Here is a 14,726-nt window from a genome sequence, read left to right on the forward strand (position 1 = left end):
TCATCGGGAGGCAACAGATTGGGTCGGAATGTGTCCTATTCAGCGGGAGCCAACTGGCTTGGACGGAACAGCCGAAACGGGGTCGAGCGTACCACAGTACAAAGGAAACAGCCTTCTGTTCGACCGACTATGGTTGAAATGGCATCCTGTTCATCGGGAGGGGTGTGACGATACGTCTCCAACGTATCTATTATTTTTTATTGTTCCATGTTGTTATATTATCATTCTTGGATGCTTTACAATCATTTTGTAGCAACTTTATATCATTTTTTTGGACTAACCTATTGACATAGTGCCCAGTGCCAATTGCTGTTTTTTTTTGCTTTTTTTACATCGTAGAAAATCAATACCAAACGGAGTCCAAATGCAACGAAACTTTTTGGAGATTTTTTTTTGAGCAGAAGACATACAGTGGGCCAAAGAAGTACTAGCGGGGTGTCCCGAGGGGGGCATAACCCACCTAGGAGCGCCTGGAGGCCCAGGCGAAGCATGGTGGGTTGATCCAACCTTGGTGGCCTCCCGTACCCCCTTTTCACCCTATAAATTCCCAAATATTCCAAAAACAATCGGGGTAACCCTAGATCAGAAGTTCCACCGCCGCAAGCCTTTGTAGCTTAAAAAACCAATCTAGACCCCATTCCGGCACTCCGCCGGAGGGGGAAATCATCACCGGTGGCCATCTTCATCATCCCAGCGGCCACCATGATGAGGAGGGAGTAGTCCACCCTCGGGGCTGAGGGTTCATACCAGTAGCTATGTGTTTAATCTCTCTCTCTCTCCTAATATTGAGATGTCACGATCTTGATGTATCACATGCTTTGTTAATATAGTTGGATCATATGGTGTTTCTCCCTCTCTATCTTGTTCTGATGAATTGAGTTTTCCCTTTGAGATGTTGTTTTATCGAATTGAATACTTTTATGGATTTGAGAGCACTTGATATATGTCTTGCATATGAATACCCGTGGTGACAATGGGGTATTATCTTGATTCACTTGAAATATGTTGTGGCACTCAACTCGCGGATTCCCGAGGTGACATTAGGGTAATCTATGCATAGGGGTTGATGCACGTTCTCGTATTTTGTTTCTGTGGTGGAAATCTTGGGGCACTCTTTAAGCTTGTTTGTGTTGGATTGAGTATTATGAATCTGAATTTGCTTTGGTGTTATTTTAGTACAAACTCTTGATAGATCGATCGGAAAGAATAACTTGGTGTTATTTTAGTACGAACTCTTGATAGATCGATCGAAAAGAATAACTTGGTGTTATTTTAGTACGAACTCTTGGATAGATCGATCGAAAAGAATAGCTACAAACAATTTATTCTTATGTTCCCCGCTAGATAAGAACTTTGGAGTGATTCTTCATCACATGTTGAGGGAAGGTTATATGATCCAATTAGATTAGCATTGTTGAGAGATTGCACTAGCGAAAGTACGGACCCTAGGCCTCATTTTCAAGCATTGCAATACCATTTGTGCTCCATTTTTTCAATTACTACCTTGCTGTTTTTTATTATTCGTATCAATAAAATCAAAATCTATTATCATCACTATGCTTGTATCACCCTCTCTTCGCCGAACTAGTGCACCTATTCAAATTTCCATTGTATTTGGTGTGTTGGGGACACGAGAGACTCTTTATTATTTCGTTAGGGTTGTTTGAGAGAGATCATCTTCCTCTAAACGACTCCCACGGATTGATAAACCTTAGGTCATCCACTTGAGAGAAAATTGCTACTGTCATACAAAACTCTGCACTTGGAGGCACAACACGATTCTACAAGAATAAAGTTGCGTAGTAGACATCAAGCTCTTTTCTGGCGCCGTTGCCGGGGAGGTGAGTGCCTGAAGGTATATCTTTAGATCTTGCAATTGAATCTTTTAGTTTCTTATTTTATAGCTAGTTTGGTTTATAAAAAGAAAAGTATAAAGAAATGGAATTCAGGTGGCCTCATATTATTCGTCTTTATCATGTCTTTCTTGAAAATTATGGAAAGGAAAATTGTGCTCAATTGATAGAAGAAGAATTCTATAAAATATTTGTCAAAGCATCTTTGAATGATGAGCATGATTGCAATATTGCTCTTATAAATTCTTTGAATATCCATGATTCTAGTGATATGCAAAGCCATAAGCTTGGGGATGCTATGTTTGATGAAGATGATATTTTTATTCCCCCAAGTTTTTATGTGCAAATTTGTTATAATGGTAGCATGCCTCCTATTTATGATGATTACAATGATGAATGTTGGTTTGGAAGAATGTCAACTCTATGAAACGATCCCACTATTTTTGAGGTTGTTGAATCTTTTCACAATATTGATGAAAGTGGATTTGGATAGGTCATGACTTTATTTAGTGATGAATCCACTATTTTGGAAGAGGTTTTAATTGACTATGAGAATAAAGTTGCTATATATGACGATTATGGTGATGACATGTATGTTATAAAGAATAATGATAACCTTGAAACTTGTCATCATGATTTTAATTTTCAATCACATGATAGCTATTTTGTTGACTTTTCTCCCACTACTATTCATGAGAATAAATTTTCTTATGTGGAGAGTAATAAAATTTCTATGCTTGTGGATCATGAAAAGAATGCTTTATGTGATAGTTATATTGTTGAATTCATTCATGATGCTACTAAAAATTACTATGAGAGAGGAACATAGGCTTGTAGGTGTTGCAACAATATCACGTTTCTTCTCTATGTGTTGAAAGTTTTGAAGTATTGCTTGTTTTGCCTTCCTATGCTAGATAAGGTGTTTGCTCAAAAAATCCCTATGCATAGGAAGTGGGTTAGACTTAAATTTGCTAGTCATATACTTCATGATGCTCTCTTTGTGTTTCAATTCTTCTCTTTTATGTGAGCATCATTGAAATTAGCATGCCTAGCTAAAAGACATTAAAGAAAAGTGCTTGTTGGGAGACAACCCAACACTTTTACCTACTGTTTTTATGTGTTCCCATGATTAGGCTACTGTAGTAATCATGTTTTATTGCTTTTGTTTCAATAAAGTGCAAAGTAAAGCATTTGGGATAGTGTGGAAGATAGCTGACTTGAATCTGTGCAAAAGCAGAAACTTTTGCGCTCAGTCCAGGAATTTTCAAAATTCACTGGAATGTTCTTTTGATCTGAATGTTTTACCTGTAATAGATATACAAATTCCCTACATTTTCCTAATGTTTTAGAATTTTTGGAGTAGCATAAGTATGGTTGTTTTCCAGATCATTACATATTGTTCTGTTTTTGATAGATTCTGTTTTCAATGCATAGTTTTCTTGTTTCATAGTTTCTATGGCTTACATTGCTCAATATATATTTTGGAAATGATAAGGTACACTAGGCATTGCATGAGAGAAATTATGAATCTTGTCTTTGTGTAGCGACCAGACCTCAAAAAGTCTAGTCTCTGTGCAACATTGTCATCCTTGGATCGGTAATGCTGACACACACAGTACTTGAGGATTTATAACAGAGTTTCAATCACACACCTACTACATTGAATCTCTCAAAAGAGAACTTATTACAATAATATGGCTTAAGGCCATCTAAAAATGATAACAGTGGAAGGCTTGTAAGATAAAGTGAGTCCATCAAACTCCAATGGCATAGCTGAGTGAACAACAACGACCTATGGCACCTTACTCGTCGTCTGAAAACTCTGCAACATGATATGTTGCAGCCTGAGACGGGTCAGCACACGGAATATGCTAGCAATGTAACACAGAGAGTAATGAACAGAATAAATGCTATCACTACATGCATATATGGTTGGTGGAATGCTCTATGGTTACAGTCTTGCATAAAGCCAATTTTTTCCTACAACAAAGGAATAAATTTTATTTAACTATCATGGTGGTTGTTAAACATTGAGAAGGTTCCTCCAACTCAATCCCAATTAAGCATCATCCATTAAACCCAACATATTAATTTAGATTGATGAGGTCAACATGATAATCCAAGAACCAGATACTCAAGATGTCCATAAGTAGGGACACGACTATCCATGATTAGTTTATAGACTCTGCAGAGGTTTGCCCACATTTCCCCACAAGACTTGAACACATCCATGATCGGAGGATCGAGACATAGCCTTTCTGAAGCATTAACTCCCTACTCTGGGTAGACAGTACCATCTACAACCCACTACATCTGCTAGTCTACCTCTTCAAGAGCTCATGTAACTTACTCAACTATGCCAGAGCCCATATTGGCTTGTGGCTGCACACGGAAGTTTCTAGCATGAATAATCTTATGATCCCTTTGATCCTGGGTGGCGAACCAAAGGATGATCACACGGGTACTCTAGGATATCCTAGGACAACACTGGATTTTCCAGGTGCCATGACAACCACTGGGTACTCCAGGGTGCCTCAAACAATCCACCCAGATGTCTATTTAAGTAGCCACCTTAAGTTAACCATTAATTAACAATACTCACATCTGTCATGGATACACTCACCCAATCCACGTCTACTAGCATAGCATAGTAATCCTGAGCGTAATGTAGAAGCAACTCCCAAAGGTTTAATAAATAAATGCAATTGGTTCTACCTCATCATCTACTTCCCAAACCCACATGTTATTCAGATCCTAACCATGCAATGTTTGAGGATTGAGACTAATGCAGAAAACTGGGTAATAAAGAGGTATGATCAAAGTGTTACTTGCCTTGCTGATGATCCGCAAAACCTAGAGACTCGAAGTAGCACGCTTCACACTCCGGGAATTCTACCGCAAACAAATAATAACATACATAAGCACTGAACTAGAAGCACGGGTAAAACTCAAATAAGAAGGTCTAACCACAAAGTTCAACTGAAGAACTCTGGTTTACAAAAAGAATTAAAATCAAACGGAGCAATGAAACTCAAACTACGAAAGAAACAAGATTCGTTTATTAATCTAGGCTAAAGTAAAATTTTATAATACCAAAATCTTGTTCAAGTTGGTTAAACAGAAAGAGGGCTTCGAGACAAAGATCTATGCGCTTATTTCACCTAATTTGGATAAATGAGCAAAAAGATAAACTAAAATGAAGATCGGGGCAGAAACCGCAATCGAAAATAATCGCGAAAAAACCCTGGAAAATAAAACAAGACGATCCGCAGCTCGCGGAACGAGGCGGCGGTGGTGGGTCTAGGGTTTGGGCCACGGGGTGGGCTGGCGGCGGGGGTTGTCCACGGATTTTAAAGGGCCGGCCGGGTGCAGTGTCCAGGTCGGACACATCCCATTAAGTCGGTTCAACCTTTATTTTAAAATAAATCCTGACGCGGAAAAACTAATAAAAGAAATACTAAACGGAGTCCAAAAATCCTGAAAAAAAATTTGCGGTCCTCTAATAATATTGCGGACAAAGTTAACATTTATTTGGGCCTCTAATGCAATTTTGAAAAATGCATTTTTTCCTAATTCAAATAAAATAGCAATAAAACTCCAAATAAAATTCTTATTTGATTTCAATATTTTTCCTCCAATATTTCTTTTATTTGGAGAAGTCATTTTATCCCCTCTCCTTTATTTTCATATTAGAAATATTTGAAGAGAAAAATGATTAAAACCAAATGATCCTTTTTCGAAATTTGAGAAAATTCAAATATGAAAATAACGAAATCCCCAACTCTCTCCGTGGGTCCTTGAGTTGATTAGAGTTTCTAGGATCAACCAAAATGCATTAAAATATGATATGCAATGATGACCTCATGTATAACATTCCAAATTGAAAATTTGGGATGTTACAAACCTACCCCCCTAAAGATGAATCTCGCCCTCGAGATTCATCTTGGCTAGAAAATAGGTGTGGGTGGTCCTTCCGTAGGTCTTCCTCTCGTTCCCAGGCGGCTTCATCCTCGGTATGGTGGCTCCACTGTACTTTGCAGAACTTGATAACCTTACTGCGTGTGACTCGGCTGGCAAACTCGAGAATCTTCACCGGTTTCTCCTCACAAGTCAAATCACTATCCAGCTGAATCACTTCAAGTGGCACTGTATCTCTCAGGGGAATATCGGCCATCTCTACGTGGCACTTCTTCAACTGGGAAACGTGGAACACATCATGAACTCCTGACAATCCTTGTGGAAATTCTAGCTTGTAGGCAACTTCTTCCATACGGTCCAAAACTTTGTAGGGTCCCACAAAACGTGGTGCTAACTTTCCCTTAACCCCAAAACGCTTAACTCCTCGAAGTGGGGACACATGAAGATATACTCTGTCTCCGACTTTGTAAACTGTCTCTTTGTGTTTTGAATCTGCATAGCTCTTCTGCCTGGACTGGGCTACCTTGAGTCTATCGTGGATCAACTTAACCTTCTCCTCAGACTCCTTAATCAAATCTGGTCCAAACAACTGACGATCTCCAACATCATCCCATAGCAACGGTGTCCTGCAACTCCTTCCGTACAAGGCTTCGAAAGGGGCCATCTTCAAACTGGCTTGATAACTGTTGTTGTAAGAGAACTCTGCATACAGCAAATTGTCGTCCCAACTAGATCCATAATCTAGCGCACATGCTCTCAACATGTCCTCCTGAATCTGATTGACTCTCTTGGTCTGTCCATCTGTCTGTGGATGAAAGGCTGTACTGAACTCTAGCCTGGTACCCATAGTCTCATGCAATTGATTCCAAAACTTTGAGGTAAACTGTGTTCCTCTATATGATAGAATGCTCCTCGGAACTCCATGCAGACATACGATCCTGGTCATGTATATCTTTGCAACTTAGCACTGGTGCAAGTGGTCTTCACTTGGATGAAATGAGCTACCTTCATCAACCAATCAACTACAACCCTATTGAGTCATAGCCTGAACGAGTCCTGGGTAGTCATGTGATAAAATCCATGCCTAGCTTGTCCAACTTCCAGTCACATGACTACCCAGTGCATAGGCTACTACGTTAGCCTTTCCGGGATGATAGTGCAACTTCATATCATAATCCTTAATGAGCTCCGACCATCTCCTCTACCTGAGATTCAACTCCTTCGGCCTGAAAATATATTTCAAACTCTTGTGATCCGTGTACACCTCACAATGATTTCTGATTAGAAAATGTCTCCATGTCTTCAACGCATGCACCACGGCTGCTAACTCCAAATCATGTGTAGCATAATTTTGCTCATGAGGTTCAAGCTGTTGTGAGGCATATGAAACAACTCTTCCCTCCTGCATAAGCACTGCTCCAAGTCCTCGACGAGAAGTGTCGCAATACACTTGATAATCCTTGAGTTGATCTGGAAGAATCAACACTGGGGCTGTAACCAACCGATTCTTCAACTCCTGAAAACTGGCTTCACACTGCTCAGTCCAATTGAACTTGGTGTCCTTCTTCAACAATTCTGTCATGGGATTTGCAATCTTGGAGAAATTCTCAATGAACCTCCTGTAATATCCTGCGAGTCCGAGAAAACTCTGGATCTCTCCAACCGACATGGGTGCTACCCATTTGGTCACAGTGACAACCTTGGTGGGGTTTACTGCTATCCCTTCTCCGGATATAACATGTTCGGGGAATCCTACTTCTTTCAACCAAAACTCACACTTGCTGAACTTGGCATATAACTAATGTTCTCAGAGCTTCTCGAGAACCAAACGCAAATGCTCCTTATGCTCCTCTTCATTCTTCGAGTAGACTAATATATCGTCAATGAACACTATGACGAACTTATCCAAAAACTCCATAAACACCTTGTTCATCATGTTCATGAAATAGGCAGGCGCGTTAGTCAGACCAAATGACATAATGGTATACTCACATAGCCCGTACCTCGTGGTAAAAGCTGTCTTAGGTATATCCTGCTCTCGAATCTTCAGCTGGTGGTATCGTGGTGGCAGATCGATGTTGGAAAATAATTAAGCTCCTTGCAACTGGTCAAACAAATCATTGATCATCGGCAGTGGGTACTTGTTCTTGATCGTCACTTCATTCAATGCACGATAATCAACAACCATCCTTAATGATCCATCCTTCTTCTCCACTAGAAGTACTGGGGATCCCCAAGGTGATGAACTTGGGCGAATATAACCCTTATCCAGTAACTACTTAATCTGCTTCTTAATTTCCTCCAAATCCTGTGCGGGCATCTGATACGGTCTCTTTGATATCCTGGCAAAAGCTCAATCAGAAATTCAAAGTCTCTATCCAGTGGCATACATGGCAACTCCTCTAGAAATACGTCAGGGAAATCCTTCACCACTGGTACTTCCTCCTTTACAACTCCTGATAAGGAATTCACTTGAGTCCTCTTCGGCACATGCCGGGATACATACTTAATCCTTCTTCCTTCTGGGGTGGTGAGCATAATCGACTTACTGGTGTAGTCAATGTTCCCTCCATACTTTGATAACCAATCCATGCCTAATAGTACATCCAGTCCTTGTGACTCCAATACTATTAGGTCTGAGGGGAACACATAGTTACCAATCCTTAATGGTACCGATCACACCATAGGCTGGCCATATACTCTGCTCCTGGCGAGGTTACTAACATGGGTGACCTAAGGACTTGGGTTGGCAAGTTATACTTATCCACAAATCCCCTTGATATGTATGAATACGATGCACCAGTATCAAAAAGAACGATTGCAGTAAATGACTTAACCAAAAACTTACCTATGACTGAACCGGGTTGCGATTCAACCTCCTCCATGCTAACGTGGTTCACTTGTCCCCTGTTGAAAGGGTTGGGCTTCTTCACAGAGCTTCCATTTCCATTTCCATTCTTTGCTTTAGAACACTTCGTGGTGTAATGTCCATTCTTCCCGCACCTGAAACAAGTAATGTGACTTAGATTCTTCTTGGCGGGCATTGTTGGGTTGGAACGGTTCTGGCCGTTGCTTCCTCCATTCCCATTCCCATTCTTTGGGCCACTATGGTTATGCGAACTTGCTCCATTGGAATTATGGCCTCCATGGTTGTGGTGAATGTGTCTTCCCGAGTTCGGGGTAAAACGAGGCCTCTGCTGAGCTCCTAAATTGTACTTCCCTTGTCCATACTTCCTCTTGCGGTTGTCTATCTGTTGCTTCTTCCCTTCAATCATGAGAGCTCTATCTACCAACTCCTTGTAGTAGTTGGAGGTTACCACCATCAACTGCATGCTCAGCTCATCATTCAGTCCCTCCAGAAACTTCTCCTGCTTAGCAGCATCCGTAGCGACGTCATCTGGGGCATAACAAGCTAAACTCATCCATATGCTGGCCCACTGTGCGTCCTCCTTGGCGCAAGTTGCAAAACTCGCGCTTCTTCATGTTCATAGCTCCTGATGAAACATGGGCAGTGCGGAAAGCCTGCTGAAACTGGTCCCATGTAACAGTGTCAATGGGGTAAGTGGCTGTGAAATTCTCCCACCATGATGCTGCGGGTCCATCAAGTTGGTGTGCGGCAAAACACACTCTCTCTGCATCTGTGCATCCTGTAGTGGTCGTCTCCCTTCCAATCTTGCGGAGCCAATCATCTGCAACAATCGGCTCAGTGGTACTAGAAAACACCGGCGGATTCAGCCTTATGAAACGGGCTAAGTGATCAACAGGTGGTGGTGGTGGTGGTGGGTTGTTGTTGTTGTTCCCTTGGTTCTGATTCTGAACTAGTAGCTGCATCAAGGTGTTCTGCTGCTGGATCAAGTGAGTGAGCTCTGGTGGGAAAGAAAATCCATTGTCACGTCTCGGAGGCAACTGATGGGTTTAGAAAAGATGAGAAAACAGAATAGAATAAGGTCTAAAGGGAAAACACTACCCATATGCACATGAGATAAACACAATCATATCACTTCAATATATTCAAACATGGGCATACAATTGGTCTAACTATCGTTACAAAAGTGCTCGAACTATACTATATACATGGGGGAATACTACTACTGATATGGTGGTCAACTAGAAGTTTTAATCGGTAGAGGACTCCATGATATCCGCTCCGCTTCATCAACATAGTCATCATAGCTATTGTCAGGGTCTGAGTTGGTGTCTTCGATGATGATGTAGTCCTCCGAACAAATGTCCTTGGAATCGTCGTCATCTCCTCCTAGCGCGGGGTCTCCCATGAATACTCCTAGCTTCCTTGTTAGATCGTCATTCTTCTCCACGAGTATTGTCATTTCCTCCTCATATCCATCGTGTGTAGACTTGAGTTCTTCCTCCAGCTTCGTGATCCTGGTGATTTCCTTCTTCAGATCTATCATGCCTGCGCACATCTGGTTGTCCTGGCGACGAATGTGCTGGTTTAACTCCTAGATGAAAGCTGCAATGGACCTATCCCACCTGGTGCTGATCATCTCCCATTGCTCATCTCGGAGCCCACAAATTTGGTAAATAGTATCCTTGAGATCCTTGTGGTAAACTTCTCCAATGCGTCCCATGGCAATGTGGGCTGCCATGCTCTTTCCTAGACTCCAGGTTCGTGCATCAAAGGAAAACTCTATGGGCTCAGTGACTGGCATGAGCGTCCTTCCTGGAACTTGAACTCGAATCATCCAACGCTACTCTTCTGATAAAGTGGCGATGTAGGTCCCGGTGAAGCTTGGTATTCCATTGCTCAGGTACCTAGTAACTTCCTTCAAGTGTCGTCCAAAAGAAGTGTCTTCATCCGGTTGTGTAAACTTGTTCCTTGAGTTCGCCATCCTATAGAGTAGAAAAGGGAGAGGAGTCAGAAATGAGTAGAGAGGAGTGACCTATGGGTTTAGCTTAGTGGTCGTGTCCTATAGTCAGCGTGTGCTCTGATACCATCTTGTGGTGACCAGACCTCAAACAGTCTAATCTCTGTGCATTAGTGTCATCCTTGTATTGGTAATGCTAACATGCATAGTACTTAAGGATTTATAACAGAGTTTCAATCACACACCTATTACATCGAATGTCTCAAAAGAGAACTTATTACAAAAATATGGCTTAAGGCCATCTAAAAATAATAACAGTGGAAGGCTTGGAAGATAAAGTGAGTCCAACAAACTCAACCGGCATAGCTGAGTGAACGACAACGACCTATGGCACCTTACTCGTCATCTAAAAAGTCTGCAACATGATATGTTGCAGCCCGAGACGGGTCAGCACACGGAATATGCTGGCAATGTAACACAGAGAGTAATGAACAGAATTAATGCTATCACTACATGCATATATGGTTGGTGGAAAGCTCTATGGTTCAAGTTTTGCATAAAGCCAATTTTTCCCTACAACAAAGGAATAAATTTTATTTAACTATCATGGTGGTTGTTAGACATTGAGAAGGTTCCTCCAACTCAATCCCCATTAAGCATCATCCATTAAACCCAACATATTAATTTAGAGTGATGAGATCAACATGATAATCCAAGAACCAGATACTCAAGATGTCCATAACCGGGGACACAGCTAACCATGATTAGTTCATACACTCTGCAGAGGTTTGCGTACTTTTCCCAACAAGACTCGAACACATCCATGATCGGAGGATCGAGACATAGCCTTTCTGAAACGCTATACTCTTGGTAGACAGTACCACCTACAACCAACTACATCTGCTAGTCTACCTCTTCAAGAGCTCACGCAACTTACTCAACTATGCCAGAGACAATATAGGCTTGTGGCTGCACACAAAAGTTTCTAGCATGAATAATCTTATGATCCCTTTGAGCCTGGGTGGCGAACCGTAGGATGATCACATGGGTACTCCGGGATATCCTAGGACAACACTGCATTCTCCAAGTGCCCTAACAACCACTGTGTACTCCAGGGTGCCTCAACCAATCCACCCAGATGTGTATTTAAGTAGCCACCTTAAGTTAACCATTAATTAACAATACTCACATCTCTCATGGATACACTCACCCAATCCACGTCTACTAGCATAGCATAGCAATCCTGAGCATAACGTAGAAGTAACTCCCAAAGGTTTGATAAATAAAGGCAATAGGTTCTACCTCATCATCTACTTCCCAAACACACATGTTATTCATATCCTAACCATGCAATTTTTGAGGATTGAGACTAATGCAGAAAAACTGGGTAATAAAGAGGTATGATCAAAGTGTTACTTGCCTTACTGATGACCTAGAGACTCAAAGTAGCATGCTTCACACTCCGGGAATTCTATCGCAAACAAACGATAACATACATAAGCACTCAACTAGAAGCACGGGTAAAACTCAAATAAGAAGGTCTAACCAGAAAGTTCAACTGAAGAACTTCGGTTTGCAAAAAGAAATAAAATCAAATGGAGCAACGAAACTCAAACTACCAAAGAAACAAGATTTGTTTACTAATCTGGGCTAAAGTCAAATTTTACAGTACTAAATTCTTGTTCAAGTTGGTTAAATAGAAAGAGGGCTTCGAGAAGAAGATCTAGGCAAAAAGATAAACTAAAAGGAAGATTGGGGCAGAAATCGTGATCGAAAGTAATCGCGGAAAAACCCTGGAAAATAAAATGAGACGAACAGTCTAACGAACGAACGTTCACTGTCTGCGGCTAACTAACGAACAACATTCATTAAAATGAACGTACGGACGAACGTCCTCTATTTAACTAAACCGAAAAAAACCAAACCGATCTAAAAAAATCAGATCTAGCATTTTCGAAAATACCCAACGGTTTTGCCAAGAAAACCGAGTCGGCGGCGGCGGCTATATCGGCGGCGGCGGGATTGGCGGCGGGCGGCGGTTCCTCCGGCGGCGGCGGGCGTCTCCGGCGAGGCGGGCGGGGTCGGCGGTAGCGATGGGGTGGCGGCGGCGACGGGCGGTGGCGTCGTGGCGGCAGTGGCTCGCGGAACGAGGCGACGGCGCGGCGGCAATGGGACTAGAGTTCGGGCGGCGGGGGTCGGGCCATGGCTTTTAAAGGGCCGGCCGGGTGCAGTGTCCAGGTCGGACACGGCCCGTTAAGACGGTTCAACCTTTTTTTAAAATAAATCCTGACATGGAAAAACTAATAAAAGAAATACTAAACGAGTCCAAAAATCCTGAAATAAATCTTCACGGTCCTCTAATAATATTGCGGACAAAGTGAACATTTATTTGGGCCTTTAATGCAATTTTGAAAAACACATTTGTTTCCTAATTCAAATAAAATAGCAATAAAACTCCAAATAAAATTCTTATTTGATTTTAATATTTTTCCTCCAATATTTCTTTTATTTGGAGAAGTCATTTTATCCCCTATCTTTTATTTTCATATTAGAAATATTTGAAGAGAAAAAATTATTAAAACCAAATGATCCTTTTTTCAAAATTTGAGAAAACTCAAATTTGAAAATAATGAGATCCCCAACTCTCTCCGTTGGTCCTTGAGTTGCTTAGAATTTCTAGGATCAACCATAATGCATTGAAATATGGTATGCAATGATGACCTAATGTATAGCATTCCAAATTCAAAAATTTGGGACGTTACACTTTGACAGTAGCCAGTGATGGTTTGCTCTCTATCATACTAACCTATCTCACAAAGTTCCGTTAAGTTTTGTGTGATTGAAGTTTTCAAGTTTTGGGTGCGATATCTATATGAGGAGAATAAGGAGTGACAAGACCCTAAGCTTGGGGATCCCAAGGAACCCAAATTAATATTCAAGGAATATCCAAGCAACTAAGCTTGAACCGGGATTTTGAACCGGTTATTGAGAGCGTCAGAGCTTTTGTGGGAGATAGATTTCCCTTGAACCGGACTATAAACTGGAAGCATCATTGTGAGCTGGAATATTTTTGACGGCCTTTAAATTATCAATATAACAGTAGCCTCTGGGACCGGGTTATCTTTCAACATCCTGGGGCACTTGAATTTGTTGAGACTGGCAAGACTTGCTGCGTCATATCATTGTAGCCCCCGAGTCTTAAGATGACTCAAGGAGTTGTCTTGAGATTCTCCATACTTAACCATAGCAGAAGGTATATATCTTCGGTGTTAATAACGCGATGTAAATCCACAAAAGGTTGAGGTGACGGCGGCGGGATATAAATGATCTCGCATGAGCCATGTCAGCAACTCGGCCAATGGTTCCTTCCAACTGACTATTTGAAGTTTTAACCGAACTGTAGTGGTAGCAATTTGTCCGTATGTTCATTGAACCATCCAGCGCAGACCGTGGTTGATGATAATTTGCCTCCAATTTGTTGGAATAAAACCGGGCTACCCAAGCAGTGACTGGCTTTTTATTAAATAAATAGCTCATGCAAACAGATGCAGCCCAACGTGTTGATGTAGACCAGGTCTCGGGGGCGGCCATTTGCACACGTCCATTGAGCAGACGCGATCCCCACAATCTAATGTGAACCGGACCGCAAGAGCACCAGCTTGTGTGCGTCCATTCATCATGTGATATGTCCCGGATTATCCCCAAACGGAAATATTATCAATCCGTGCTCCATATCCGTGGTATAAACCACATTTGTAGTGAATAATGGTCCTGTATATAAAAATATACAAATCAAAGTAATTTGTCCTTTGATAGAAATAATATGTGTTGATAAAACAAATTTGAGATGGATAGCACCTGATGTTTGCAGATGGCAAACGATGTTGGATGATGAATGATCCGTTCACCGAAATAGAGGCGATGGCGTAAAGCATTGCACCGGCCGGCTCAGACGGACCCTCCGGGTCGTATTTAACCCGTTTTTTTTCAGACAATCTCTCTAGTCAATCTCTTCTTATCCAACACTCCCTACTTCCCCATTTCCTTCAGGTGGCGTCAGGCGCACGAGATCAGAAGGCCGGATGGCTCGGCGGCAAGGTTAGGAGGCTGGAGGTGGAGCAGCAGCGGC

The sequence above is a fragment of the Triticum aestivum genome, chromosome 1B, assembly GCF_018294505.1.
Source record: "Triticum aestivum cultivar Chinese Spring chromosome 1B, IWGSC CS RefSeq v2.1, whole genome shotgun sequence".
NCBI lineage: Eukaryota > Viridiplantae > Streptophyta > Magnoliopsida > Poales > Poaceae > Triticum > Triticum aestivum.